This window comes from Sylvia atricapilla, chromosome 1 (genome assembly GCF_009819655.1).
Source record: "Sylvia atricapilla isolate bSylAtr1 chromosome 1, bSylAtr1.pri, whole genome shotgun sequence".
In the NCBI taxonomy this organism is placed as follows: Eukaryota; Metazoa; Chordata; class Aves; order Passeriformes; family Sylviidae; genus Sylvia; species Sylvia atricapilla.
In genome coordinates this window covers 69,574,592-69,601,394 of record NC_089140.1, presented here as the reverse complement: position 1 = coordinate 69,601,394, position 26,803 = coordinate 69,574,592, and the positions used below count along the sequence as shown (strand labels likewise).

The 26,803-nt window shown below is 41.1% G+C and overlaps 1 protein-coding gene across 1 annotated transcript in view; it reads left to right on the top strand.

Moving 5' to 3' along the window:
- The window catches only part of MYLK4 (myosin light chain kinase family member 4), a 164,103-nt gene extending 140,330 nt beyond the window's left edge, over positions 1 to 23,773 (top strand). The window contains exon 8 of the mRNA XM_066325509.1: positions 23,763 to 23,773. The gene's annotated coding sequence lies outside the window, so the exon portion shown is untranslated. The remainder of the gene's footprint in view (positions 1 to 23,762) is intronic.
- Positions 23,774 to 26,803: the final 3,030 nt, after the last annotated feature.

The following is a 26,803-nucleotide window of genomic DNA, read 5'->3' as shown; positions in this document are numbered from 1 at the left end:
CCTGCTTTCCATGGGAGTTTGACTCTCTTTGATAATTCCAGTGTTAATTAAAAATAGGGCATACAACAAACACTTAGGCAGCAGTCCTGACATGTAAGTAAAGAGCAAACAGTGTGGTTAGGTGCAGAGATGTCTTATTTCTCCTTGGTATCAGAAGTAACCTGACTTTGTCCCCACAGGGGCATGAACCAAGAGTCCCTTTCTCTTCAGATAGCACTGGTACAAAGCAACCATGCCAAGCTATGCATTGCTGCAGCTGAGGAGCTACCAGTCCCTCAAGCAGCCCCAGTGCCACTGCAGCATTCTCCAGTTTACCCCTGGCTGTGACACAGGTCAAGCGTGGCTTTATGGAGCCAAGTGGGGAAGCACAGTGGTTCTTGGCTCTGCCACCACAGCTGCACACCTCTGCTGTCAGGTGTCCTTCTGCATCCTTAGAGAGCACTTATCCTGCTCCTGTCCTGGATCCAGACTTCACTCACTGTCCCTGAGGACTGAGTGACCATCCAGATGTGGCAAAGGATTTTCCTTCATGCGTTTGCTGCACCTGCAGCAGGTCTTGTCCTGAAAGGCTGCCACAGAGCTACTACCCTGCCATACACCTGAACCACCACACACCTTGCCTTTTACCCTGCTTTGCAGAGCTGAAACTCCTTCCAGACCCCTTCCCAAGATCTGCAAGCAAAGCAATGGCTCATCTGTAAGGAGCTGCTGGCATGACCCATCTGGAGACAAGAGCCCCCAAGCAAAGCATCCACACCCCAAAGAGGCTCACTGCTCTCCACTTCTGGGAAGAATTAATACAGATATCCCAAAGTCTTGGGAAAACTTATTTGGGATAAGCCTTACTTACTTAATCTTCCTCCTTCTTGTCTTTGTGCCCACTGGATGCCTTATTTTGTCTCAACTGCCACTTAAATCCCTGCTTTTACTTCTTCATGCTCTTGTCACCAGCTCCAGCAATGCTAATATGAAAAAAACCCCAAAAAAACAAAAAACCAAAACAATGAAACAAACAAACAAAAACCACCCCCCCCCCAAAAAAACCCAACAACAACAAAACAACAACAACAACAAAAACCACAAAACAACCAACCAAACAAAACCCCAACCTAAACAACAAACTGCTAAGTCAGGAAGACCTTCTTTACTTTAGGCTCTGTGCCCATTGTCCAGAAGGGGCAGTACAGAGATTTTTGCCTGTATTTCCCTGCTGCTGGTACAGGGAAGCCTCCCCAGTGAGTGCCTTGCTGGGAACTGATGCTCTCTGCTGGAAGTCAGGAAATTTCTGAGGAGGTTGAGGCCTGTCTGTAATATCTGTGTTATTCTCCCACTCCTTGGCAATGCGAACTGAGAAGCTGCTGAAGTACTTGAGGGTTTGCAGCATGCATGGCACAAAAATTGGAGTGTATGGCTGCAGTGCAGGAGAAATCACAACCAAAGGAGAGCTTGCGAGTCTGACAGGAGGAGACAAGAGATGTTCCACAGAGCTGGAGGAAGAACCTGCTTTTTCCTCACTGTATAAATCATCTCCACTGTTTCTGTCTTCTTCTAGATATGCTGGTTGTCTGTCACTCTCTTGCCCTCTCCTCCCATTTACAAACAGTTTTTGGTACATGCACCTCATTCCCTGCTTAGGAGGTGACTTTCTTCCAGTAACAGTTCTCTTCCACTTGTTACACCAGGAAATGCTAAAGGCATACTTAACTCATTCATGAGTCTTACAAGGAAAAGAAACATACGTGAAACAGAAAGAAATAAGGGAGGAAAAAAATGTGAGGGAAAGGGAAAAAAAAAAGAATAAGCCAGTCTATTTTTACAGTACTTTCTCATCAAATATTCCTGCCGCTGTTGTTCCAGAAAGGCCTCCCAGCCTAGAAATAGTAGTTGTTGGTCTTGTTTAGTGTCCTGCATTTGCGACTGAAAGGAGCTGTGACTCATAAATGTGTATAGCTCTCTGGCTATAAGCCACTCAAACTTAAAATGGCTGAGGTTTACTGTGAGAAAGCACATCTGACTTGTATTTTCTTAAGACTGAAAAAGTATCGTCAAATAACAGTATAAGGGAAAAAATCCTGACCATAAAGAATTTTACATTCTTTGGAATGATATCATAGTAGAATATACACAGTAGACTAATTATAGTTTCATCTTTAATTTTACTCCAAAGTGGGTTGCATTTTTTGAAATGTCATTCCCTTTTATAATTTTTTTTTTTTTTTTTTTAATTTCAAAGGCATGGCGGCGCTCCAATCACTTACTTACCATCATCTATATTAATTTGTGTTCTTCAAACAGCTGGCTAATCTGTGGTAATTAGAATGATTTCCGCTGGCTGGGTTTTATCATCTTGTCAGAGGGAATTAGGCGGGCAGGCTCCTCTCTCCCCGAGCCGGCAGCGGAGGGTGCTGTTGTATTGGAGGTGCTCGCAGGGAGGCATCAGCTCTCTCGGCTGCTTTCGGAGTTCCTCAGCAGAGCTCGCAGGTACAGACTTCTATTTGTGTCTTTCCTGGGGTGACACGGTGTCCCTGCAAAGGGCAAGACCCACGCACAGAGCTCAAGGCCAGGAGATGTCGGCTCAGTTTGTTGTTTGGGCGCTGAACGAAGAACGATGTGTAATAACGCAGGTTTGGATTTTGACTTCACTGCTGTGTGCTCCCTGGGAGTTTTACTGCCTCCCGTCCACAGATGATATCTTGTAATGAATTCCTCGAGGACAGAAGGGAGAGGAGAGAGAAAAGAATCAGGGAAATCTGGTTTTTTGGCCAGAGCAGTTCAGACTCTGCCTATTAAGCACTTGCTTCTTTTCCAAAGTATGTTCTGAATTAGGCAGAGCACAGTATGTCTTCTTCAGCGTACTGGCCAGAAGTCATGGAGCTATGATAAATCCATGGATGTCAAGCCTTGCTCTCAAATTTGAGAGATGGATTAGGACACCCAAAGTCAGTACTGGTGCTCTTCAGCGGAGTTTGCATTAGCCAAACATGATCTAAAAGCAGGAGTCCAGCAAGTCGGTCAGACTGCCTGCTCGCAGTCTTGAACAGGATGCAGGATACAGCTATTGAATTTCCAATGCTATATTTCACTGTCTTCAGGACACTGTGACTTTATTAGTGAATATATCACTAATTATATGGCATGTGGTCAAAGAATGTGTCATCTCAAACTCCAAGTAAATAGCATCGAATTACCAAACACACATCAAAGAAGCCCTCTGTGATTTTTTAAGTATGACTTGATGCTACTGCTGTTCTGGCAATTGCTTTCTCTTTATGTTACTTTCCCTGTAAAAATTTCAAGTAGAAATTCTACTTAAGTTTCTCAGCTCAAATAAAACTACCTGGTTTATGGATGAGTAACTGGAGAAGCTAAAGAAGTCAAATGATTTTCCCAGGATCCCAGAATTGAGAATGAAACCTGTGAATTAAATTCAGAAACTAAACTTCAATATCAGCTGAAAGGGGCAGAGGCTGCAGCTCATGACCGCTTTCCTTCCATGCTCAGCTTTTCCCCACACTCATGACCATGGAGAAATTTTAATTTTGCATCCTCAAGTGAATGCAGCAAGCAGAAGCTCTGAAGGGTGCTGCTCTTTGTGCTGCACAGGTCCTCCAGCTCCTCTAACTGGCCGATATATCCTGATCATAATGTTTCCACATTGCTTTAAGATGAAAAGCAGTATGTATATCAATGATAGAAAATATTGTACAATGTTATTTTTATCCCATAGGATGTAAACCAGCTCACTGAGGAAGTCATATGTGCTCTATAATTTCTTCTGTTCCAACTTCGAGCAGCAATTTCTCCCTAAAAACTAGTAAAAGTGTAACTGCAATAACCCCCTGGCCAATATAATTCTGAATGAATCAAGAACTTTTCCAGAAACTGGCCACTTTCTGAATAACTGAATCAGAACACGGTTGAGTGCAAATAAGTTTGAAAAAACTGGCCACTTTCTGAATAACTGGAATCAGAACACGGTTGAGTGCAAATAAGTTTGAAAAAACAACTTTGTGCCACTCACATAGTCCTGTGGCCGTGTCCTTTTCTGGTTAGTTTGCTGAGGACTGATTTGCTAACAGGAAATGTTTCTACCTAGCTTGTGTTCTGTTTACCTGGTTTTAATCTTCTTAATTTGAATTAGTAAAGGAGAATACGTCTATGCCTGTATCGATAGATGGAAATAGAGATAGACCCCTTACTTGAGTACACAATGTTTATTTTATCCCAAAAGTTTGTTTTCCTTTCCCCCCTCCCATTGCAGTGTCACTGCTGCTGTATTTTATTAGACCTCTGGTTTTCATTATGCAAAAAGTCAAAACTGGAACATTGTAAATCTCCCTTCTCCTCCACACTTGCTGCTCTGAAGCCCGTCCGCCATTCAATGCCTCACGGCTTCTCCTGCCCAAGTGTGCTGTTTCCAGGGGCTTTGGGGAATAGGAGGTGAGAACAGGGAAAGTGGGGCAGGGGGGGACACCTCGCTCACCCAAGGCTTGTTAACCTGAGTGCACACTCTCTTTCTCAAATTTGTTTTCTCAGCTGGTGGCACAGTCGCTGCCCCAGCGCCACCAGCCCAGCAGAGAGAAGTTCCATTCGAGATCTGAAGGCAGATTTTAAAGAAGTGGTTGGGGCAGGAGGGGAGGGGAGCTTAATAGCAGCTTAGAGCCTGACTCTCTATGTTTTCTTAGTATATTGAAATATGAACTGTGTAAACACACTGCATTCCACCTGCTCCAAAATCTGCCAGAAAGCTCACAAAAGTCCTTTGCTTTTTCTTACATCCTCCCGTTTTCCTTGCCCTCCTCCCCACAAGGTCTCCCACACCACCTTGCTGTTCTGCCCCCTACAAACACATACCCTTTTTTTCTGCCCTCTTTTTTCCATTTTTTTTTTCCCTGCTGGAGACATGCATTTCCAAAGTCACTTTGCACCTAACATGTGGTGCGTTTTCAGCCTGGTCTTTCAGAGAACTGTTGACTCACTTTGGTGAGTCACATCACTGCTTATGTTTGACAGGTTATTATTGTTCTTTTGATATTATTTACCATTCTTGCACATAAATATGGCAGTAATCACCCAAGAGGCTGAATATTTTCCACATCAAAACTCAGAACACACATGCTCTGCATTTTACCTGTCTTCCCCTGAATGGGGAGCAGTTTCCATCCAAATGGCAAACCATCAAGGGTTTTACACTTTTACACTCAGTAAAAATGCTGAACAAAGAAGTACATTTTCCATCATGTTCTGAAAGAGAGCAGGCTGTGCTGGCTTCACTGTGAGAGCAGATTTCCCCTTGGCACCATCTTCTGCCAGCATCCAGGAACAGGACAGAGACAAGAACCACGTTTTTGATGCATGGCAGCATTCCCAAAAGGGACCTGAAGGGAAAATCATGCCATGTGGGCAATTTAGAATTATCTGAGTAGCCTCTGGTAACCACTCCTCATTTCTCATGTCAGAGGTGATCATATCACCCCTCATGGTGCATAGGATTTGGTGGTGTTCTTGGAAGTGAACAGGTAGTACTTGTTCAAAAACATTGTATTTTTGATCTAGGAGATTCAAAACAGCCTGCTCTGGACTGAAGCAGCCAGTAAGTTTTGCCACGATTGCATCAGACTGTAAAAGGCTGACCTGAAAATGACTGGAGAGCTGTGATTTAGGTCTTAGACAAAACTGGTTTTATTTGGCTGCGTAGGGAAGCCACTACTTCAGCTACCCAGGAATGGTTAGAGTGAGGTTCAGCTGGGCTCTCTACTGCTGTACAGCATTCAAAGCATCAGGAAGAGTCCCCTGAGCACCAGCTGAGTCCCCTACCTTCATTTACATTTGATGAAAAAATGAGGATGCTCTTTTATCACCCTTTGTCCCCCAAATACTTCACACTACAGAGTGCTTACACCTCAGCTCTGATTCCTTTTTGACTGTGAGTTCTGGGGGAAATGGTTCTGCCTAGTTTGAAACGTGGTGAGGACAGTGCAGCCCTGAGTCTGGAAAGGATTTAGCAGCCCTCTAACTGGGAAGTGGGCTCTAGATTCATCTCAGGGCTGGTGGGAGCCCTACTGCTGCTTAGATTTTTCAAGATACATAGGTGTCTTTGCCATTCACTGGACTTTTTTATGGCATCAGCATCTCTCTGGAGATTGAGGATTTTTCCTTCCATTCTTCCCTGCCTTGAGCTTCGCTTCTGCCCGAAACAGGAATCATGCAAACTATACTCACAGTCCTTTCCAAGCACTCAGCATTAGAAACACCCTTCCCCTCTGCCTCTCCCAGCCAAGTAAGTGATCTGTACAGCCAAGTTGGGAGCAGGGATGGGACGGGAAGGGAGGAGGAAGAGGAAGCCATTCACCCCACCCTTCCAACCAGAAGCAGGAACCTGAAGCGGTCACTCCAATGGAAGAAGGTCAGGTTTAAAAGAAGGAGGAAAAAAAAAAGAAGACAAAAGGTGTTCCCTCCTGCTGCTGGGATCACTGCTGCTGGGTGTAACCACACACAGACACCAGTGACCCTGGCCAGAAACACGGATGACGCCAATGAAAAGCTGGTATCACTGTAAGAGAGGCTGTAGCCCCTGACAGACTCCTGGCAAGGTGGTCTGACATCTTCTCCCCTTAAATCAGTTTTCTTAAAATTGTCCCCCCAGCTGTCAAAGCTTCTCTCATCAGAAAGTAAATCTAGAACCAAGTATTTCAGCTAGGACAAAGGTAATACGGTTAAGACAAAAGCTGTCCTGTCTCCAACTATTTTTTGGAAAGTTAGTGTGAAGGACTTGAGCAACAAAAATGTCTATATTTGTTCCCTGAAAAGAGGAAGGATCACTAAACTCGACCATCTAGCATTCTTTTGAAAGAATTACATCATACCAGAAGGAGACAGAAATAAGATAGCATTTGTTAATTTTGCTAATCCATTAAAAATATGTTGGGCAATTGAACTATTATTTGCAACTCTCTGCAATCTCTCTTTAGGGCGAGGAAACCATGTTCTACTGCAATTAGGTGTGGTGTGTTCTCAGAGCACATAAAGCTTTCAGCGACTTTGTGTGAGGCTGGTTTGGACTTTAGGTAACAGCACATATTGAATCAACTGGGGAAAGAAAGTCTCCAAGCAGAGATCTACCAGTTTTAAATTATCTGGAATTTCAAATGATCAGCGGATATATTTATCATATTATCCCTATATTTATGAATTTGCATGTAGGAGGCCAGAGGGTGTCCAAATCTGCAAATTGCTAATTCACGTTCAATTCTTCAAACCAAGCCAAATTAATCTCGCCTTTTCTTCTAAACCAGACATGACTAGAAAATAATTGAGTAGTTGAAATGAAAGATTTTTCCTTGGGTAATACTATATTGTACTGAGTACTCACAGCAAGAACAAGTTAACTGCCTTGCTCTCCATCATTACAGAAAAGTAAAGGGAGGAAGTAAATGACCTGAGAAAATTATTCTTCTATTTTAATCTTATTAATCTTTTCTTCTCTGTTCCAGTTAAAACAAAAGAAAGAGCTTTGGAGACAGATTGACTCTGTAATAGAAAAGGCATAGTTCAGAGAAATTTTTAGTCTATGACTATGCTTTGCCTGTCCTGCAGCTCTAAAATCAAAGCTGATTTCTAGCTTTCAGCAGAATGATGTTGCACTGTGAAGATGAAAATGTGATTCTGAAATGAAAAATGAAGTTTAATTTAGGATGCTTTTAATAACACCTTGTCTGACAGCAGAGATGGTAGCTAAGAGCAGAAGTTGTATTATAGTCATCTGATGCTGCTAATAATTCAGGACAACAAATATTCTGACGGGATTAAGTTTGCCTGAAAGGATGAAAAAGGACAAATAGCCTGAAAAGCAAGCAACAACCCAGTTGTACAATTTTGCTGTGCACATAGCAATTACAACCAATGGTTAATGTTTCTCATCTTGCTGGGAGTTCAAGTTCTAAATTTAGAGCACTAAATAAGGGATATGACATATGAGGGGCCTTATACTACCAACCACAGTCAGTGGGACAGCTGATGCCTTGGGCCTGTCCAAATCAGGGCATTTAAATTTAAAGTACACTGTGAACATCCAGCTGTTACTTCCTGGTTTCCATTTCCCCACAGGGGAGGTGGGGCTGATAGGGGACACTTGCTTGCACAGGGTCCATCAAGGAATGAGCTGTCTCCAACAAAGCTGTGCCCCAGTCCTTCACTGGGTTCTTCTCATTGAGGGTCCTCAAGCCTCTGCTAAGTAGGACAGGTATCCATGAGGATTGGCTGAGTCCTCTTCCAGAAACAGGCATGGACATCTACCCCAGGGAAACACATTTTTAGGCACTTACCTGAAAACTATTATTGCTTTTCGTCTTAGAGAAAAGACTGACTGAATTCTGTTGAAATATTACTTCTGTCTAGCGAGACGCCACTTCCCTGGCTGACATCTCCTGGCAAGAAGAATTTCCTCAGAAGTCAGTGACAGATTTTGGAGCAGGCAGCATTTGTGACTGAGTCGAGAAACCAATAGAAGCAGCTGAACATGGGGTATAGGTGAAGGCATACAGATGCTGCAACAAACTTTTGCTGTCATCACCCCCCTGCCTCTGGCCAAGGCTGATAAGCACAGGAAATAGAACAGATTGGAGGAAGACACGAGGACAGGATGAATCTTCACATCCACAGCTGTCCCATTGTACATCCTACCCACTATCAGGTCATGGCAGCTGCTCCTTAGTATGCCATAAAGGGAAACAAAGCATTCTCTTTAAAATGAGATGGCAATCTCTGCCTGTGCACAATGGAAATGAGACAGGGGAGACACAGAAGGCAGCCAGTGGACCAGGCTGTGCAGGAGCAGGGCTCTTCAAGGAAGGACTGTGTCCCATCCTGTTGCCTCATGCATGGTATTTTCTCTGCTCCTGTCATTCCCAAAGCACCAAGAAGGGGAGGCAGCACCCAGAAACAGAGGTGTCCTCACCAGTAACAGCTCCATCGTGGAATAGCTTCCCCACAGCATGCAGGGGGAGACATACACCTCCAAACACCTTTCATATTTAAAATGCAAGTAGTGATGCGAGCATCTTTCCTCCAGTTCTAATCTGGGCAGGTTCTGTCCATCACAACATCTTTCTGTGGCAGAGACTTCCCAGACATCTTGGTCTAGATGGACTTATTTCCAACAAAGCACTTACCTCAGGCCCTTGCACTTCCCTTGCAAGAGCTTCTGAAAAATAACCAGCCTACTGTGATTTACCCTGCCTCCCAAAGAAGCATCTCAAAACACTGCCCTGAGAGAAGAGATTTGGAGCTTTCTTTACAAGAAAAAGCATTTTTCTTTCATGGCAAATATGAATAAGGAGCAGGGAAATGGATCCACATTTTTGCACTGTATGGCTTTTCCTGATGCTTTGTTCTGCATTACAAGCCAGGTGCTATATGGGATGATTCCACAGTACCACTTTCTGCTTGAAATTTCAGCATGTCACCATTTGCCTCTAACAATCTTATAACCAGAGAAAGCCCTGGTTCCTGTGGGGCAAGCAGTTTTGGAAGGAGTCAGCAGCAGCATCTCCTTTCCACCTCAGAGCTGAGACTTCAGCAGGAACCAGAAGCCTCTGCCTCTCCTGAGAACAAAATAACTTCAACTATCTGCAAAGGACAGAGCCACCTGAGGCACTCAGAACTGTATGCCCATTTTTTTTTTTTTTTTTTTGTTGATGTGTACAAAGGTGAATATTTTGTAATCATGGTATTTGCCAGTTTTTAGCAATTGTCACCATGTTTTGAATTCAATACACATTTCTTAGACTGTGCAGAAGAGGGGTAGGAAGCTCACAAACCTCAAGAAAACTGGCAGCTGGATGGAGAAGAGCTCTCTGTCTGCTCCCTCTCCTCACAACACAGTGGAGGAAACATTTGCTATTCACCCTCTGTGCATTTTCTTTGATTTCAGAGAACTGATCAGTGAGCCCATGCATTAACATGAACTAGCCACAGTAAACGCTGTTTATCTCTGATAGAGAAGTTGAGTGCATTTTTTGGGTAATAGGCAGAAGAACGAAGACAATTCTGTAGAAGACAAGGCTTCACTAGTTCTGCCACTTATGAAACAACTTGGTATTTTCTGAATTTTGAGCATTACCAAATGCTAAAAATGCTTCTCTTCCCCTTTGTAGTGATACCTCATGGAAAAGAAAAATTATTCCAAAATGGGAATGGAAACCCATGTGTGTTTGAACACTGTCAGGCAGGTGAGATAATTAAGAGCTGTGAGAATGTAATGTCTAAGGGAAACAGAACTTTGATAGAGACATTTTGATTCCAAATAAAAAGAAAATTATTTTCCCTTAGGTTTCTATGATTTTCCTCCCTCATCTCTACTCTTTTCAGTTATTTGCTCTAAAGAACTGGCTCTTTTTCAGTGACTGGAAGTGGTCTAAGCAGTTCAAAGAGAGGGGGAGATACTAGGGGCTTGGGGATAAGACTCTTATGAGTAACTTTCAAGGAAAATATTACAGCTTTAACAGCTACAAAGGGCAGACTTCCACTGTATCTAGGAAAGCGCCCTGGGGTGTTGCCAGGAGCAAGTTGCTGATAATGGCTGCAAATATATCTCTTAATGAAATGTTAAGCTCCTTGACAGAGTTTTTGGGTTTTCAAAGTGACAGTTTTCCATTAAAATTTACGTCATAAGAATTTGAGGTGGGGTAAAATTGGAACCATTTGTTGACTGAGTCTGGCAAACTGGCTGATAAAGAGCATGGGACTAAAGAATCATTGCTTACAAATTATAGCATCAAAATCCAACTAACTGTCATCTAATCCAACCGCAAGAGAACAAAATGCCTGGCCATGAAGATCTCCTCACAGACTCAGGATCAATGTTTGCAAAACCAGAGCTTCAGCCACTCATCCCTGTATCTCTCAGGAACAAAATTATATAACAGAGTATTTTGAAATAACTAAAATTCCTGGCAAAATCTAGTTTGCACCAAAAGGGACAGAAATCTGACCAATAAAATCTTTGCTTTGCTTCCCAGGTTGTAGGAATTTACTCTCCATTCCACAACCTCTTTCATCCATTCGGCCTACTGCCTTGCCTGCCAAATCATCTGCACAGGGAAGAGAAAAGGTGAGAGGAAGATAGACTAAGGAGAATTACTAACCTAAAAAGAAAAAAAAATTAAATAAAAAAGTTTGGCAAAGGTCCTGTTGATTTCAGTGGCTGTGGACTTCATCCTCTGTTTTAGGTCTCTCTGAAGAGCCCCTTAGGTCTGTACGCAGACCTAAGGGGCTTGGGAGGTGTTATGAAGCTAACTATACATGAGCTAATTGTGAAAATAGCAACTCCAGGAATTTTCCTGACCACAGCTTTACTCATTCCCACCAAACAGCTTCTTCGGTCCCAAACCTGTAAAAGGCTACACCCAAGGTTAACTTTAGGTGTGTGCGTATAGTCCCACATCGATGAAGTCCCTAGGCATGTAGATATTGGAGCAGTTGGGACCTTGGACAGTTTTGGTATTATGAATGGCACTTGCTGCAAGTGTCTGCCTAGCAGAAGGCTCTTTAGGTTCACAATTTAGGGCAAAGATTTCAAATCACAGGCAAAGAAGACAGCAAAAATTATACTTCAGAGAAATAGGTGGATGAGAGGCTGATCTCCTAAACTCACCTTTGCTTCGGTTTACACATTATAGCTCATTCAATACATGTACATTAAACGTGACTTCGTCTTTAACAGCCTCTAAGTATTATGATTTTAAATTACAACAACTTCTATATTTAAAATCAGAAAGCAGCATGCTACCAGCTAGTCTAAATGAAACCTACTTTTTATTGTAGAAGAGTTCTGCATTGAAGTTCAAATTCATGAAAATGAAAACCCTCAGGCTTATCTGAAGGTTAGTACAACTAAAACATGTGTATAAAATAAACAAATATTTATGTGCTTTTCTGAATCAGTATAAGAAAGAATTGGTTTTGCAGAACAAGCATAGAAGGACCATCGGTCTCAAAACAAAATAATTTTAGCTATTTTCAGTAAATAGTTTCATCTTACCTTGTGTATCTCTGTCAACTGTGGTAGGCTGAAGCCAGATTCTTGCAGGGAGGAAAAATGAATGCACAATACTCTTGGAAATTGATCTTTGCTGTGTTGCTTTTCCTCTTGTAGAAACAAAAAAACACCAAAAAGCATTTTGCCATTTTTATGTACAAAGCCATGACCAGCATGCTAAAATATTATATTTTACATTTTTATACAAATTAGCAATTGAAAAGTTACACCTCAGCAGTTGTTTGTGTCACATGACCGGACTATCAATCATAATAATAATAAACCAGGAGATTTTTAAGCTAGCACACTTCTGAGTATTCAACCAAAATGGAGAAAAATGGGGAAAACACATAATATATCTTAGGAGTAGTAATGTCCTGTTATTGTTAAAAAACTGCTGGGACCTCATTAGTGACTATGAAAACATCATCTGTGAATACCGTGAGGCAATAAATCTACAGTGTCCAAGGAAGAGGGGGGGAAGAGAGCAAGCACAACGTGTGTATTTGCCATTTTTCCTTACCCAGCTGTGAGTTAGTAATTTCCATCTCTGCTTGCCAAACAGCTTCCAGAAACTATTACTGATTATGTGAATTCAATAGGCTGCTAATGAACGATAAGATAATGGGTCTATGCTCAAGACTGCAGGAGACAAATAGTTGTTTACGTGTCAAAAATTCCTTCTTTTCCACTTGAGTAATTTCATACACACACACGCTGTTGAGGACCTATTATTTTATAGCACTCTAGCTCCATGCCAGGGCTGATAATGCTGCAGGTATGGCCCTTTCATCTCTAAACAAAATACTAGTTTTTTGTAGTATACCATTGATGATCAGTTTTCGATATCTTTTAATAAAGCAAGGAGTGCTTTAAAAATAATGAAGTATCAGGTTTTTGGAGGGGAGAATGGACTGAATGAATGACGAAGGGCATTATAGATGAATTCTGAAATACGTTTGTGTAAATACCTGCTATTTTGAAAGACTTAGCATGAGAGCCTCAAACAGATTTGTGATAGGACTTGCCTACCATAGCTGCATCAGCAAAACTCAATATTGCTTTTCACCCCAGACAATTTTATCATCTGTCAGCCTCCTACAGCCACAGTGCGACCAGGCACAAATCCATTGCTGTCATAAATACATGCTCTTGTGTTGCCATGGAATTTGGCTCTGTTTTTGCAGAACTCACGTCACCCGTCACTGAAATGTGGCTACTTTTACTGAGGAAAAGCAGCACTGCCAGCAAGATTGTTTTTAGCAGGGGAAGAGAGGGGTAATATAGCCAACTAAACTCGCTAGAGGGCTTACGTCGGAAGAACACAAGGTAATGACCTTGGAGTCATTAACTGGAATTCCCTTAGGGCACTGGGTCTATCCACTCGTACATGTCTGAGAAATGATACCAGGTCCCTAATGGCTGTAAGTACAGCAGAGGCTGAACAAGTGGAAACTATTTGCTCTGTTGAAAATTATACTTTGGTTTTTGCATGGAACCCCAAATTTTTGACTGTGAGCTTTCACTATAGGCCCTTTTTTTTGTATTTGGTCCCGGTGCAGAGGATCCTTGGTAAGTGATAGTCTGCAACTGGATGCCTTGTTTGTACATTTTACCTTCAGAAGCACTGAGAAAGCAAACAGAAAGAGACTTACCTTCCAATATACTGGATGTCTTGTCTCTGTATGTGAAAATGAAGTATTGGGAAGTAAAATTGACCAAAAAAAAAAAAAATCAAATATTCCCAATACCAGCCTCAGGAATCAACAGATGCAGCAGCTGTCTAGCACAGTGCCCTGCCAAGGCAGTAAAACATCTGTTTCCAGTGGTTTGTTCATGCCAGGGCTTTGGACAGTGAGGCTTATAGATGTGGGACAGACTGGGTTTGGGTGGTGCTGAGTAACTCTAGTCTCCCCCCTGGTGACAGGAAGAAAGGCAAGCCCATTCCCACACAACTGTCTCCCACAACTCCCTGTCTGAGCCTTACTTTTCTTATTTTCCAATGGAAGGAGTGGCCTGGTCCTACATGAGTCCTGAGGTCTTGAACAGCTCAGTTTTGCTTAGTTTCAGAAAAGCCTTGAGCCAGGTCTCTGCAATCCCAGGGTGCAAACTCAGAAATGGCTTGAAATACACAAATAGTTAATGGATTCAAAAAGTCCGTGCTTACTTGATGTAAGATACGAAATACCCTGGAATTCATTATGAAACATACTCTCAAGAGCCTGAGAACTTGTTGGAGAAACTTTTAGTAACTTTCTCAAATTGATTTAATTAGGTTATGATTAGACAAATGAAAAAACAAACCAAACCAACCAACCAACCAACAACAACAAAAAATCCCAATAACCCCCCCAAACCAGAACAAGGTCAGCGTTCCACTTGGTGTATCTGTGATGAGTCGCTCTTTTGGGGTAAACATGGACCTTACACTCACAAGCACTCATTCTGTTTAAGCCATGCATTAATAAAAGGGCTTCTCATATTCTTATCATTATCACAATCCATATAAGTATTCAGAATTCATGCACACTCAGTCTCTTTTCCATGATGTCTCTGCTTGTGACATTCATGAATACAGAACTATCCTTAGAGACCTTGTCACACAGTGAACCTGAAGACTTGTCTACTCAGTCTTACAGCACTTCTTGGAGTCTAAGGATTAACTAAGACCTCTGCCTCTGACTACAGACTCTGTGATTTTGGGAATTTATTTTGGACTTTGAAGCATACTATCGCAAACTACATATAACAAACTATACTATAGCAAACAAAATATGTCCCTAGAGAAAAAAACCTAAAATGTTGTAGTTTTTTCCAGAGACCTTGAGCACTAAACAGTGTTGGCAGAATGTATGGGACTTCATGAAGCTGGAAATCAGGCATGGTTGAAGATCAAATGTTTGCGTGTTTGGGTTGAGCCTTTTGTTATTGATTTTATTGCCACTTCTCTGAAAGCTACTTTTTGCACTTTCATTATTTGAGATCCCCTTTTGCATGGGCTCACCTCTTGGCAGCAGGAACAGCAGTTTTTGAGGACCATGGAAGTGTAAAACAGGAAAGCATGTTCTGCAGAAGCAGTGTTGGGTCTTGCTGCAAACAGAGGCAACACCAGCACAAGTCAGTCTAAACATCTGACCCTGTCAAGCAAAAGGTCATCTCCAATACCACATCCCACTAGCCAAAAGTCAAAATGGGCCAGTCACGATTTCCAGTACTCTGAAATAAAGCATTGATGCTTGTCTTGGAGAGAATTCCAGGCTTTGTAATGGATCTAGTAGAACTGTGTGTTAATGTGGTCTGTATTAATTTATGTTTTCTAAATGTAGAAAGCTAATAGGAAAGCAATCGGTCCCTGCTGAGCTGTATCTCTTGGAAGAAAAATCTAAAGGCAGTAGGGAAAAGAGCATATTGCTATTCATTTGTAAGAGTCAGTAGCTACTTCCTTCTCCTGGGCCAGTCTGCGCACAACCACAAATGGTCAATTCAGGCATATACCTGCGTGTAAATTCAGTGACTTGCGACCTGTATGCATAGTGCATCAGCAAAGGACTTTCACAGACGAATGATATTAATCTGGACAGAAGTCGGAATCACTAGGTGACACATTCATGTGGGCAGTCTTGCAACAGGAATGAAACTTTTGTAACAAAACTTTCTGCGCCCTGAACAGTGTGCAACCGTGGGGAGAAAGCTTGCAACATAACTTTTCAAAACATTATAGAGAAATATAGTGTATTTTTACTCTGTCCAGGAGCTTTCTGTGATTTAAAAGTAGACTAGAAGTGATTTTTCATTGACATCTTTGTCTACCCAAAATGGAAGAAATGGTAAATGGGAAAATATATATATATGTTAGTTCTGTGTCTGTGTGTATATATCTCAACATTTAACTTCTGATTGCCTAAATCAGAATCTTAAGTTTGGACTAGCTAGTATAGTATTTGAGGTGAAAGAAGAATTTTTAGTAATTCAGAAGGACAACCCATCCTCCCACCCCAAATTAATGTTTCTGCTTCTCCTCCTTTTTACTGACTGTATCTATGCAGCATTACATTAGCACATGAGCTGCTTGGCCTGCCTGGATAGCACAGTGCTTTGAACAGGATTTTCAGTTCCACTGGGGGAAATTCAAACATTCAACTCCAAATAAAAGTCATAGGAATGTGCACGCACATCACTTAAGAAGTTTTAAAAAACAAATAGCAGTTTTCTTATGTGATGTTCTGCAACAGAAGCATTAGGTGAATGTATGCCAGTACTGGACCTGGATTCAAATTTTCCCCTCTCCTGGCCTCACTAACAAAGTTTACTACATTGAAATTTCCTAATTGTACTTTCTGATTTCTCTTAATTCTTTTTCTTTTCCTTTTTGCTTTCTTGAAGGTTTATTCGCTTCCCAGCACCATGCCACTTTCCATGCTTTAACAGCTGCTTTCTTTGATTTCATCTCCTCCTTGTTGAGGAAGGAAGAACTATCTGAGTGCTTCATACATTCATCTCAAGTTAGGAACTGCACTGTCAGCTAAGTAACCAATAGAAACTAATTTAATAATTGATAGAAACAATTATCCCTGTTTCAGATGAAATGTATCTTAAATGTTGAAATTTTTTGCCAGAAGTCTGTTCAGAAAATCCAGAGCCCTGAGAGTGGTGCTAGAAAAATCTGTCCAATAATGGGGCATATTAATTGGACCCTCATGCCAGTTAACTCATCCATCATTTATGGCTCTTGGAGTCTGGGAACACTCCTGATTGCTGCCAGGGCTTTCAGTCCACTCCCTGCTTACAGATGGGTGCATGCATTCTGCCAGACCTCTGACTCTGCCATTTTGGCCCCAGGTTCAAAGGCCTTCAGATGTGTCTGGCAGGTAATTCTTGGTTTATACCTCTGACAATGCTAATGGTAAGAGCAGATTTTGGCCGCACATTTTGCATGTCAAATTGGTTTTTGCTGAAGTTCATGCTAAAAAAGCAGAAGGAAGATCAGGATGCAGCTTGGTGATCACTGAAAGAAGCCCAGATGAGTTCCATGAGTTCCACTCACTGGGAGAAGTGACAAGATTGATTCACAAAAAGTGTTGATTTCCATGAAGATGATCACTATGGAAACCAAAGAGGTGACTCTTGAGAAATACGTGGTTTCTGTAGAGACGGGTGGTAATTGTTTTCAAATCTGAAAGAGCGATGTGAGCTACATTTGTAGCGGTGTGGCCTGAGCCCAAAAGCTTGGTGACAGTCAAAACCTTATTCCATACATCTGTTGTGTCTCTGGAGGCCAGGCAGTGTTTATTAGTGAAAGAGATTTCATTTTATGTTCTGCTCTGTCCTGAGCTTATGTGGAGTGTCATGCAGACTTCTCCTCCCCGCCATCCAGATGCCAGGAGCCAGAGAGAGGTTGGCCACTGGCTACAAAGGAAAAAATAAGTGCAATCCTTCAGGTTTTGACCAAACTTTATTCAGTTTAAGATGCTAATATAGACACAGGGGAACTCAGTGGTCAGCCATTTTTACCTATTATTAACCCCAAAGTGTTTCCTGTTGGGGAGATTATTCATGTTGAGCTTTGGAACATCAAACAACATTGCCAGAGAGAAGGCAAAGGCTCCAAACAACAGGCTTGGGCATCACTAAAACTCAGGAAAATAGGATAAATAGTATTAATTTTCTATTTGCTCTCCAATTAATGTTTGTGGACATATTTGTCAGCAGAAAATTCATAGGAGGAAGAATCTCACATGATTTTTCTGCACAGTAATACATCTGCTTCAAATGCTTTTGGAAGGCCATTTTGGAAGTTCTGTGTTGGTTCATTTTAGGAGTTAAGTGTTTAACTGAGTGCCTGAGCATTTCCATGAAAAGGCAGTAACCACCAAAGCTGTACAAACATATATTTCCAAGCAGCATTCATCACAAGTAAGCAAAAACATGTTTTAAGATGTACCTGCAACATATCAAATGATGTCTCAAAAATTTTATCTGTTATTCCCAACTCTTCAAATTTTACTGATGCCTATGTTGTCGATACAGCATCATTCTATAAACCTTGAAAAATTTAAATACATTATTTTATTCTTTTTTTTTTGTCTCCCTCTTTGCACAACAGCAGAAGGTACTTGATTGTGAGGTTACCATGTATTACTGTACTAAAGCATGATGTGAACACTTGCTATAAATTTTACAAAACTTTTCCATTTTCAGTTGCAATTCACTTTACTCATCAAGAATGATTCACTGGTAGCTGAAGGATGTGTCACTGGTCTAAGTGAACTGCACCAGTATCACATAATGTACATGTCATATTCTATTTTCTTCCTGTTTTCATTAAAATACACCAGTAGGAAAAAAAAAAAGTGCAAAATCAACCTAGTGATTTTCTCCCACTCATTTCCTGCACTCTGCATTTCTGACTCAAAAAGCCAGTGAAGCACCAATATGTAAAAGCACTAATATTAAGTTCATCTAAACATTTCCATTCTGAAGGCCCAGTTTCAGTTATTTATTATTTTCATAAACTTTAGCCTTCTTGGCTGAACTTTTTCCAGAGTTGTTCTCTTTCCAAGAGTGACTATTTTAGGAAAGTTTGAGCATGAATCAAGCAAAACCAAAACTTAACAAAAAATACACTTTTCCCACCATTTCTCCCAAATCTTGCCGTTTCTTTGGAATCGGTATAATGGCCAGATCTTTTCTGACTAAAGGCTGGTATGCAGCAGATGACAGTCTGTAAATGACATGGTACAGACAGGTACTTTCCGAAGTCCTTTTGAAAACAGATTCAGATTGACCCAAGCCGTGCATGCCCAAAGGTTAATTTCTACTTACATGCGGCTGTCATATGAACCTAGATATATTTTGCAGTTTTTTTTCACAGAGGCGATTGGTATCATCACTCCCCTTTTCTCAAATCAAGAAACTGAGACATGGGAGAGTGGCCCAATCTAGTTTCCTATGTCTTCCCTTGATATTCCTACCTTCCATTTCTTTAATTAGTAACATTCTCCATGTTCTAAATTACATGCATTCCTTGTGGAGACAATGCTGTGCAAAGAAAAGAGAACAAGTGATGGTAAAACCCTGGGTGTGCAGTGTGGGTGTAAATGGAGCCACCATCCAACCAACACAGATATGTTGTTAATGAACAGCTGGTTTACAACCAAGTGAATACTCCAAGTGCTTGCACACCAGGGGATTTTCTTGTCTTTTTGTAAGTCATGGCAAATAATTGTCATGGCTGCCTCATTCACTTAATAACATCAGATCTGAGCACTGAATCATAGCATACTGGCATGGAATTGGAAATTCTCTCTTGGGCCTCAGCCCAGAATTGCAGGGCTTTTTAATAGAGTTTGGGGAGTCAGACAGCCAACTCCCACTGGCTTTCAGTGGAATTCTCAACCCTTCTCCATTGGGCTTCTTTGTCAGGAGGGCAAGCCTACATAATGTATCGTTAACTGAACATGAGAAACTCCACTGAAGCCTGGAGTTAAGTATGTGCTTAGATGCTAGGTTGGGTGCATTCTGTTTACACTCCATACCACAAAACAAAATATCCAGAAGTGATGGGGAAAAAAAACCCAAGTTATCTTTCCAGCTATGCTAAAATGCCTGACAAAAATATACACATTTTCTAAAATACTTGGGAGACCAGGATGAGGATGGGGAAAAGAATTGCTTGACATGAATTCCCAATCCCTTTTAATGAAGGAGCTCAGAGCTGGGGTTTTGTATAATCAGCTCTCTCTGATGCACTGTTTCAGAAAACCTGCCTTCCTGGTCCATGTTCTATATTCTGAAAAGACTTTATGATACAGCACATTAAATTATTTCAGAATGGTCTTTGTCAAACATCACACATGTACATCAGCTAAGAGGTTGTCTTATAAGAGACACTCACATGGAGAATTTTTTTCCCTCACTAGATTTCTCTCTCATTCTTTGCACAGGGTAACAAATACCCCCAAATAAATTTTCACTGTGCAGAAATGGAAACTTTAATTTCTGAATAAGACAGGGGGCTTATATCAAAGAATCAAAGAATCATTAAGTTTTGAAGAAGACCTCCAAGATCATTGAATTCAGTGCAATTAAAAACCAAATCATAATCCATTCATGTGAGTTACGGTGTGTAGTCTGCACAGAAATTTCCTTGCATCTGAATACTTTATTTCAAAAGTCAGTAATGTGCATTTAGATGATGGTGTGTTGTACAGATTTCCCCATGCATAATGGTAAGCTGTGGAAATTGTAAGCTTATGTAGAAATGGTAGTGGTGAATAGAATCACTGTGATGGAGATGCGAGTTAGTGTGAGATGTATGGCAGGGATGGTGCTGCAGGTCTGTACCCAAGGAGATTCAAAGAGATTTTTCATGTTGGTTTCACAGATATTTGCTGACAAGCAGAGGAATGACCAGGAATCCTGGGTTCCAGCCAAGATTATTTAAAGATAGGATACTTTGGAGGCCACAGCCCATTTCAGCACCTCATTCTTATCTTTGTTTCCCCTAACCTCCTTTTCTTAAACCCAACTGCCTCTGGCCTGATCTTTCCAGGATGTTCCTCTTCCTGGACTTGCTTAAACAAAGACAGGGCTCTACTCAGTCCCATTTAAACTTCAAAGCTTCCAAAGATCAGACTTGCTGGCTGACTGCTTTGTCCCTTGATGAATCTCCTGCACTGACCTAAGCCCTGTTCTGCTTGGTGAAGATGTTTCACAAGATCCTCCTAAGACATCAAAGCTCTTAGCAACAGCTCCACTGCTGCAGGTTAAACCATGTGTCACCTGGTACTGGTAGACCTCAAAAACTTCATCTCCTGGGCAGTTTTGCACTGGTTTATGCCTAAAATATAGCCTGTCATTTTCCAGTCTTGCTCCTGTTGCTCCTTGGCTCCTCTTTGACACCACAGTCCCCTTGACGGGATTAATCAGAATACTTTAGCCTTCTTCTACAAGGAAGAGGCAGGGATCATTTGTTGAACAGATACAGTGTTTTGCTTTTTGGCTCTGGCCACAGTTAGTGTTTTGTTGTTCTTTTCTAGTAAAAGAAAACAAGATGTCCATGTATGAGGCAAATAGATCTCCTGGTCTAAATATAGATTAGTAGCCCAATCATGAAGAATCATAAAATCAGAAGAATGCTTTGGGTTTGAAGGGAGCTTGAAGATCATCTGGTTCTAACTCCCTTGCCATGGATAGGACACCTTCCACTGGACCAGATTGCTCAGAGCACCATCCAACCTGGCCTTGAACATTTCCAAAGATGAGGCATCCACAGCTTTCCCGGGAAGCCTGTTCCAGTGCCTCACCCTCACAGTAGAGATTTTTTTTTCCAACATCTGACTTAAACATACTCTCTTTCAGTTTGGAGACATTCCTCCTTGTCCTGTCACTACACTTGTAAATAGTCTCTTTTGCTCTTGTAAATAGTTTCTCTAATGATCTACTTACTACCATCAAAGTTGCCTTGTAAATATTCTGGGGAAGCTAGATGTGTTGAAAGGAATGGGGCAGGAATTAGCTTAGTGTTACTTAAATACTCTGTCAGACACCTATCTAAGCCTGATCTGGATAGACAGCTCCTGTGTCCATTCCTCCTATTCAGTGAAACTTTTTTTAATTCAGGCTCTGTCCAGGTTTGGTTGTGTAAAGTCTTGTCCAAAAATTATATTCCCTTGCTGCAGGGCTTAGAAAGGAGAGAATTGGCACTTTCCATGCCACACCTGTTCAGCAGAGAGAGCACTTTGATCTCTGTGGCTACCCATCTAATAGCCCCATAGAGCAATAAGAGCAATAAATCCATACACTCTTTTTTTTTTTTTTTTTTTTTTTTTTTTTTTTTTTAGTATATCTGCCAAAAGAGAGGGAAAAAAGTGAAAGGAAAAAAGTAGCTGTTCCAGGAAGGAGCTGAAGTCTATAAAGTGATCTTTCATTCTCTCTTGCAAAGCTCTTGCTAGTCAGCACCACCACAGATCTCTCAGAATATTTTTGGTAACAAGCTTTTGAAAAGCTGAATTTAAAATAAGAAGTGGGAAGTGGGGAGGGAGGCAGGGGGACTGTCTTCAAACCAAATGCCACGACTGCTCACAAGGCACTCTATAATTCAAAACTGGGTACCCTCAGGCACGCTGTGCATACATTTATACTTTCAAGAGAACAGTCCCACAATGCAAACACTGTGAGTGGTTTTGCCTAAAGGATTCTGTAGGATTTATGCACATGAGGGCTCTTGTCACTTGTAAGTAGAGTTCAGGAACCTGCCTGGGTGGAGAAGGCAGAGTCAGTGCTTTCCTGAAATCCCTCCTTGTGCCAGGAAATAATCACCACACCCACAGCTACTACATTTGAGCCAAGGTGTTTCAGGGACACAGTCTGTCATACAGGGCACACCCGTGGAAAAAAGTTTTATAAACCATATCCCATTTCTTTAATCTTCCATTCCTTGTTGCTGAAAAAAAAAAAATTAAAAGAAATAAAAAAATTCAAGGTAGCTGCTTCTGATAGAAAAGAAAAGGACTTTCTGTTCAATACCCTAAAGTAAAAGATTAAAAAGCAAACTTTGACTTTTCACATATTACAGAATTCTCAAGACAGGTTTTATTTCCACGGGGTTAAATGGAAGGTAATGAAATTTTGACCATGGTGGCATAAATCAAATCTTTTGAGGGACTGAAGGGGTAAGGAGGAGAACAAAGAACAGGCAGAGAGGCTACAATATCAAGTGTTTCTTGTAGAAATATAGAGCTAGTATTTGTTTCTGTTAGGCATCTTAATCTATGATTTATTGTCAATTCAAGAACTCCACAAGTTTTTATTAGAGCAGAATGGATTTGAAACTACCATTCCTAAATAAAAAGGCTAATTGTGTTTTACTGTTCCATTTCATGTACAATTCTATCTTGGTGCCAAAGATCAGGCTGAGAAAAAAATGACACACTTTATTTAAAATAATTGCAACGAAAAAATAGTGTGTTTTTCTTCTGGTTGTGGTTATATAACTGAACATTTTATTATGAATGGAAATTCTAAATAGTCGTGTCTTGTCAATAGAACCTGTCTTGTATCTTTCTGGCTCAGAAAATGTCCAGATTTGGTTTATTTTACAGCTTATAAAGTCTCCTGAATTCTTGGACATCTTATTTTCATTTTGAAAACTCTGACAATTTTGTCGTGCATACCTAAACATCACGTGTCTCATTTCAAGTGGAGGCCAGTGATGTCTCAGAATGAGTAGGCAAAACAGACACAGAAGTCATCAGAGCCACTGTGAAGCAGTAAATGAAGATCACACCAGCATTTCCCCAACTGCAAACACTAAGCAAATCGACATACTTCAACGAAAATTATTCTCTAAAAAATGCCCACAGGCACTTGATGAGCTTCAAACATATGAATTTGCCACTTTATGCAATGGCCACATGTTCTGGGGTGAGAAAGAACAGGACATCTCTCATCCTCTCTACTACACAGCCATTAAGGGACAGCACTGTTAATCACAGGAGCCAGTGGGCAGCACCTGGTCATGTCTAAAAAAGAGTTCACCTGACAGGTCTTCGGTTCAGAGGACTAAAAGTCCTAGAGAAGCTTTGAAAACAGGCAATTTTCTGTAGTGCAAGGACTCAGTACAGCTCGACTTCCTGATGCTCCTGAGAACATGAGCAAACAAAGGGCACGTGTGTGTGCGTGTGTGAGAGTCTGGTGTTGGTTTGAGGGGCACCAGAGAGCTGAGGAAGGAGGAGCACCTGGTTTGCCAAAGGCAGAGCTGAAGACATGCCTTAGTTTTGTGAGGACGTAAAACAGATAGATCTGCAGCCACTTGAACATCAGAGCAGAGATGCTCAGCTTCCATATCTATGGGCCCATGTGTTACAGACTGAGCTTAGCCCAACCCCTTCCTCAGGTGCCAAGCTATGCAGCTTGAAATCTTACCCTGGCTTTGTCACATCACCTTGCAGTTGTTTGTGATGCTGCTCTACAGTGCCTCACCCACAAGATACATAATCTGACAGTTGCATTTCATTTCCTAAGCTGGAACAATAAAGGCTTTTGTTCCAGAGTTGTCAGTCTCGTGGACTTTTCTGGTAATTTTAAAGTATTGTGCACAAGCAGCTGCTTCTAGCTATAGTAGATGTGATTTGTAACAGATTCTGTGAAAAGAGATAGGAAATACCATGTAAGAAAAAGACAGTAAGGCAATACCATTACAGATCCTATTCCTGGCTCTGCTTGTCAAACATGGCAAGTTGCTCAACAGTCTTAAGTACCTAACTTTCACTATGACGACTGGAGGTAATAAGGGAGAATACTTCAATGTCATTCTTATTTGTAAAATATTTCAGAATCCCTGGATGATAAGATATTACATAAATGATGGCATTTATTTTCAAATGTGCTAGTTAAGATATCAGGTTTTGTAGGTAACTTAGATTTTGTTCTGTCAAAATATAACTGTGCTGGATACCAGTAGTTTTTAAAAACAATGCTGGAGCCAGAATTCATATATTTCTGCTGCCATTCTTCTTGTAAAAGTATATAAATACAACTAAACAATGTCTTTCTTTTAAACAGATGGAAACATTTGTCTTCTGGATAGATGCAACATTGACTAGACAGGTATTCCTGAAACTAGGTTGCACCATTTCTAAGTTTTGTGAGAAATACACAGTTTAAGAGCGTTTGAAGGTGTATCTGTAATATTTGGTGTGAGGCACAGAGACAGTTCCAAAATCCATTGAACTTAATCTGAATCCTTACATTTACTTCACTTTCTATAGAATAAGACCTATAAAATTTAGTTTATTGTATACAGTACAATTTTAACATTTTCTGAGTTAATATTGATGGAAGTAATGGCAAACAGCTGAAGTAACTTCTCTTCTGGGAGAACTGCTTTCCAGCTATGCCTCTATTTCTTGAAAATAAGAATCACCATTTTTCATCAGACTTTATATGTGTATGAACAAAAGTGTTAGGGACACTTTATAGTGCCAGGATCGAGTGAACTAATTTTTTCAGGCACTGATACAGAAACATCATATGGTTTTATTTTAGTTAGTAATAAAATTATGTGGGTGAGTTAGTGTTTATGTCTTTGGCTTGCAAGATGCTGTCCACTTGACATGTCATATGAAGAAAACTATCTTGATGCTTTTCCTGCTTTTCCTCTCTAAGATAATCAGTTAAATGGGGTCGGGGTTACTCTTTTTTTTTTTTTTTTTTTTTTTTTTTTTTTTTTTTTTTTTTTAAAGAAAAAAGCAAACCCAAAACAAAAGCCCCCAGTAATTACTTAGCGACTTTCTGATCAAAACCCATGCTCCTAAAATAATGATTTGAAAATGGAGCAGTGCATGGCATGGTGAAAATCCAGCTTCTAGAAAAGAACTGCTCCAGTTCAGACATTTCACTACACTGTCAAATTTTCCAGAAGATTTATAACGAGCACTTTGTAAGACTCTGGCACCTGAGCTGAATACTGAGCATTTACAAAGTTGTCCCTGAGGATATTTTTGGTTGGCCTTAAGAGCCAGAAGTACATGAGGTCCAAACTGCAGTTCCCATGCCGCAATGAGCTCTGCGCATGGTGGCTGAGCCTGAGCAGAACTGCAGCCACTGAAAAATGGGACTACGAAAAGAAAACACAGGATAAAATGAAGCCTTGAATTTGCAGTGCTGGCTTAAGGCTAGTTTCTTTTTCTTCTCTGAGTTACACCTGTTCAGCTGTGCTGCCTTATAGGGTTATGGAGGCACAGCCCAGATGAGAATTTGGCCTTGTCTGACTCGCACCAGGACTTGAGCTAAACTCTCACATCAGTTCCACGGAGCAGGTCCAGTGAAGTGGCAGAAATGAGGGATTATCTTGGCCACAGAGCAAAAATGCTGGAAGTTTCCATATTTCAAATGGTGTTTTGCATCAGCTGCACAGAATGTCTGTGCTGTGGCGAGCTGATCTCCAGGAGGGTAGTGTCCCTGACTCTGGCAGGGATGTTTCCAGCCAATTCCCCACTACAGTGCTGGAGATTCTACTAACACCAGCCGAAATTAAAGCCAGATGAGATGCATAATTTATTCCACCCCTTAGGTGAGAAAAAAATGAGTGCTTAAACCTTTCAAGTTTCAGAGGCACTTGGGAGAAGGCTTAAGGTTTAGCATTATACGACATATCAGCACGTGCCCCAGTTCAGCCAGTGTCAAATTCTGAATGAAAACAACTATGCTCACGGTGTGGATTAAGGATGATCCCTGACAAATTAAAAATATTTGGCAGTCATTGCTTTCTTATGGCATGCTTCCTAAAATCTAAAGGAATTATGTCTGGCATTGTTTTGGAGCCACCAGACTCTGAAGTGATCAAAAGCTTAGAGGAATAAAATCAGAAATACAGGTAGATGAATAGTGGTCAGGCTTCCCTGCCCTGCTCCCAGACATCATTTGGTTGAGGTAACACCAGTTCTTCTATAGGAGGCACCTGTCACTGCAGTGCTCTGTGCCACAGGTACTGCGTGGCAGCTCAGCACTGGCTTCCACAGCCAGAAAACACATGTGTGACATGCAGGTTGGCTGGAGACATGCAGGCAGCTTCAAACACTGCAGAACCTTATGTTTTCCTTTACCACATAACCAGCTTCCTGAGTCCAAATCATTCTTCCAGGATCCAAGCAAAGTAGCAGGATTGCATTTTTGTAAGAGGTTGCCTGAGAGCAGAATTTACCCTTTCTTGCCATAAATCTGAATTAACATGCTTCAGTTAAAAGCACAATTAAAAGTATTTCT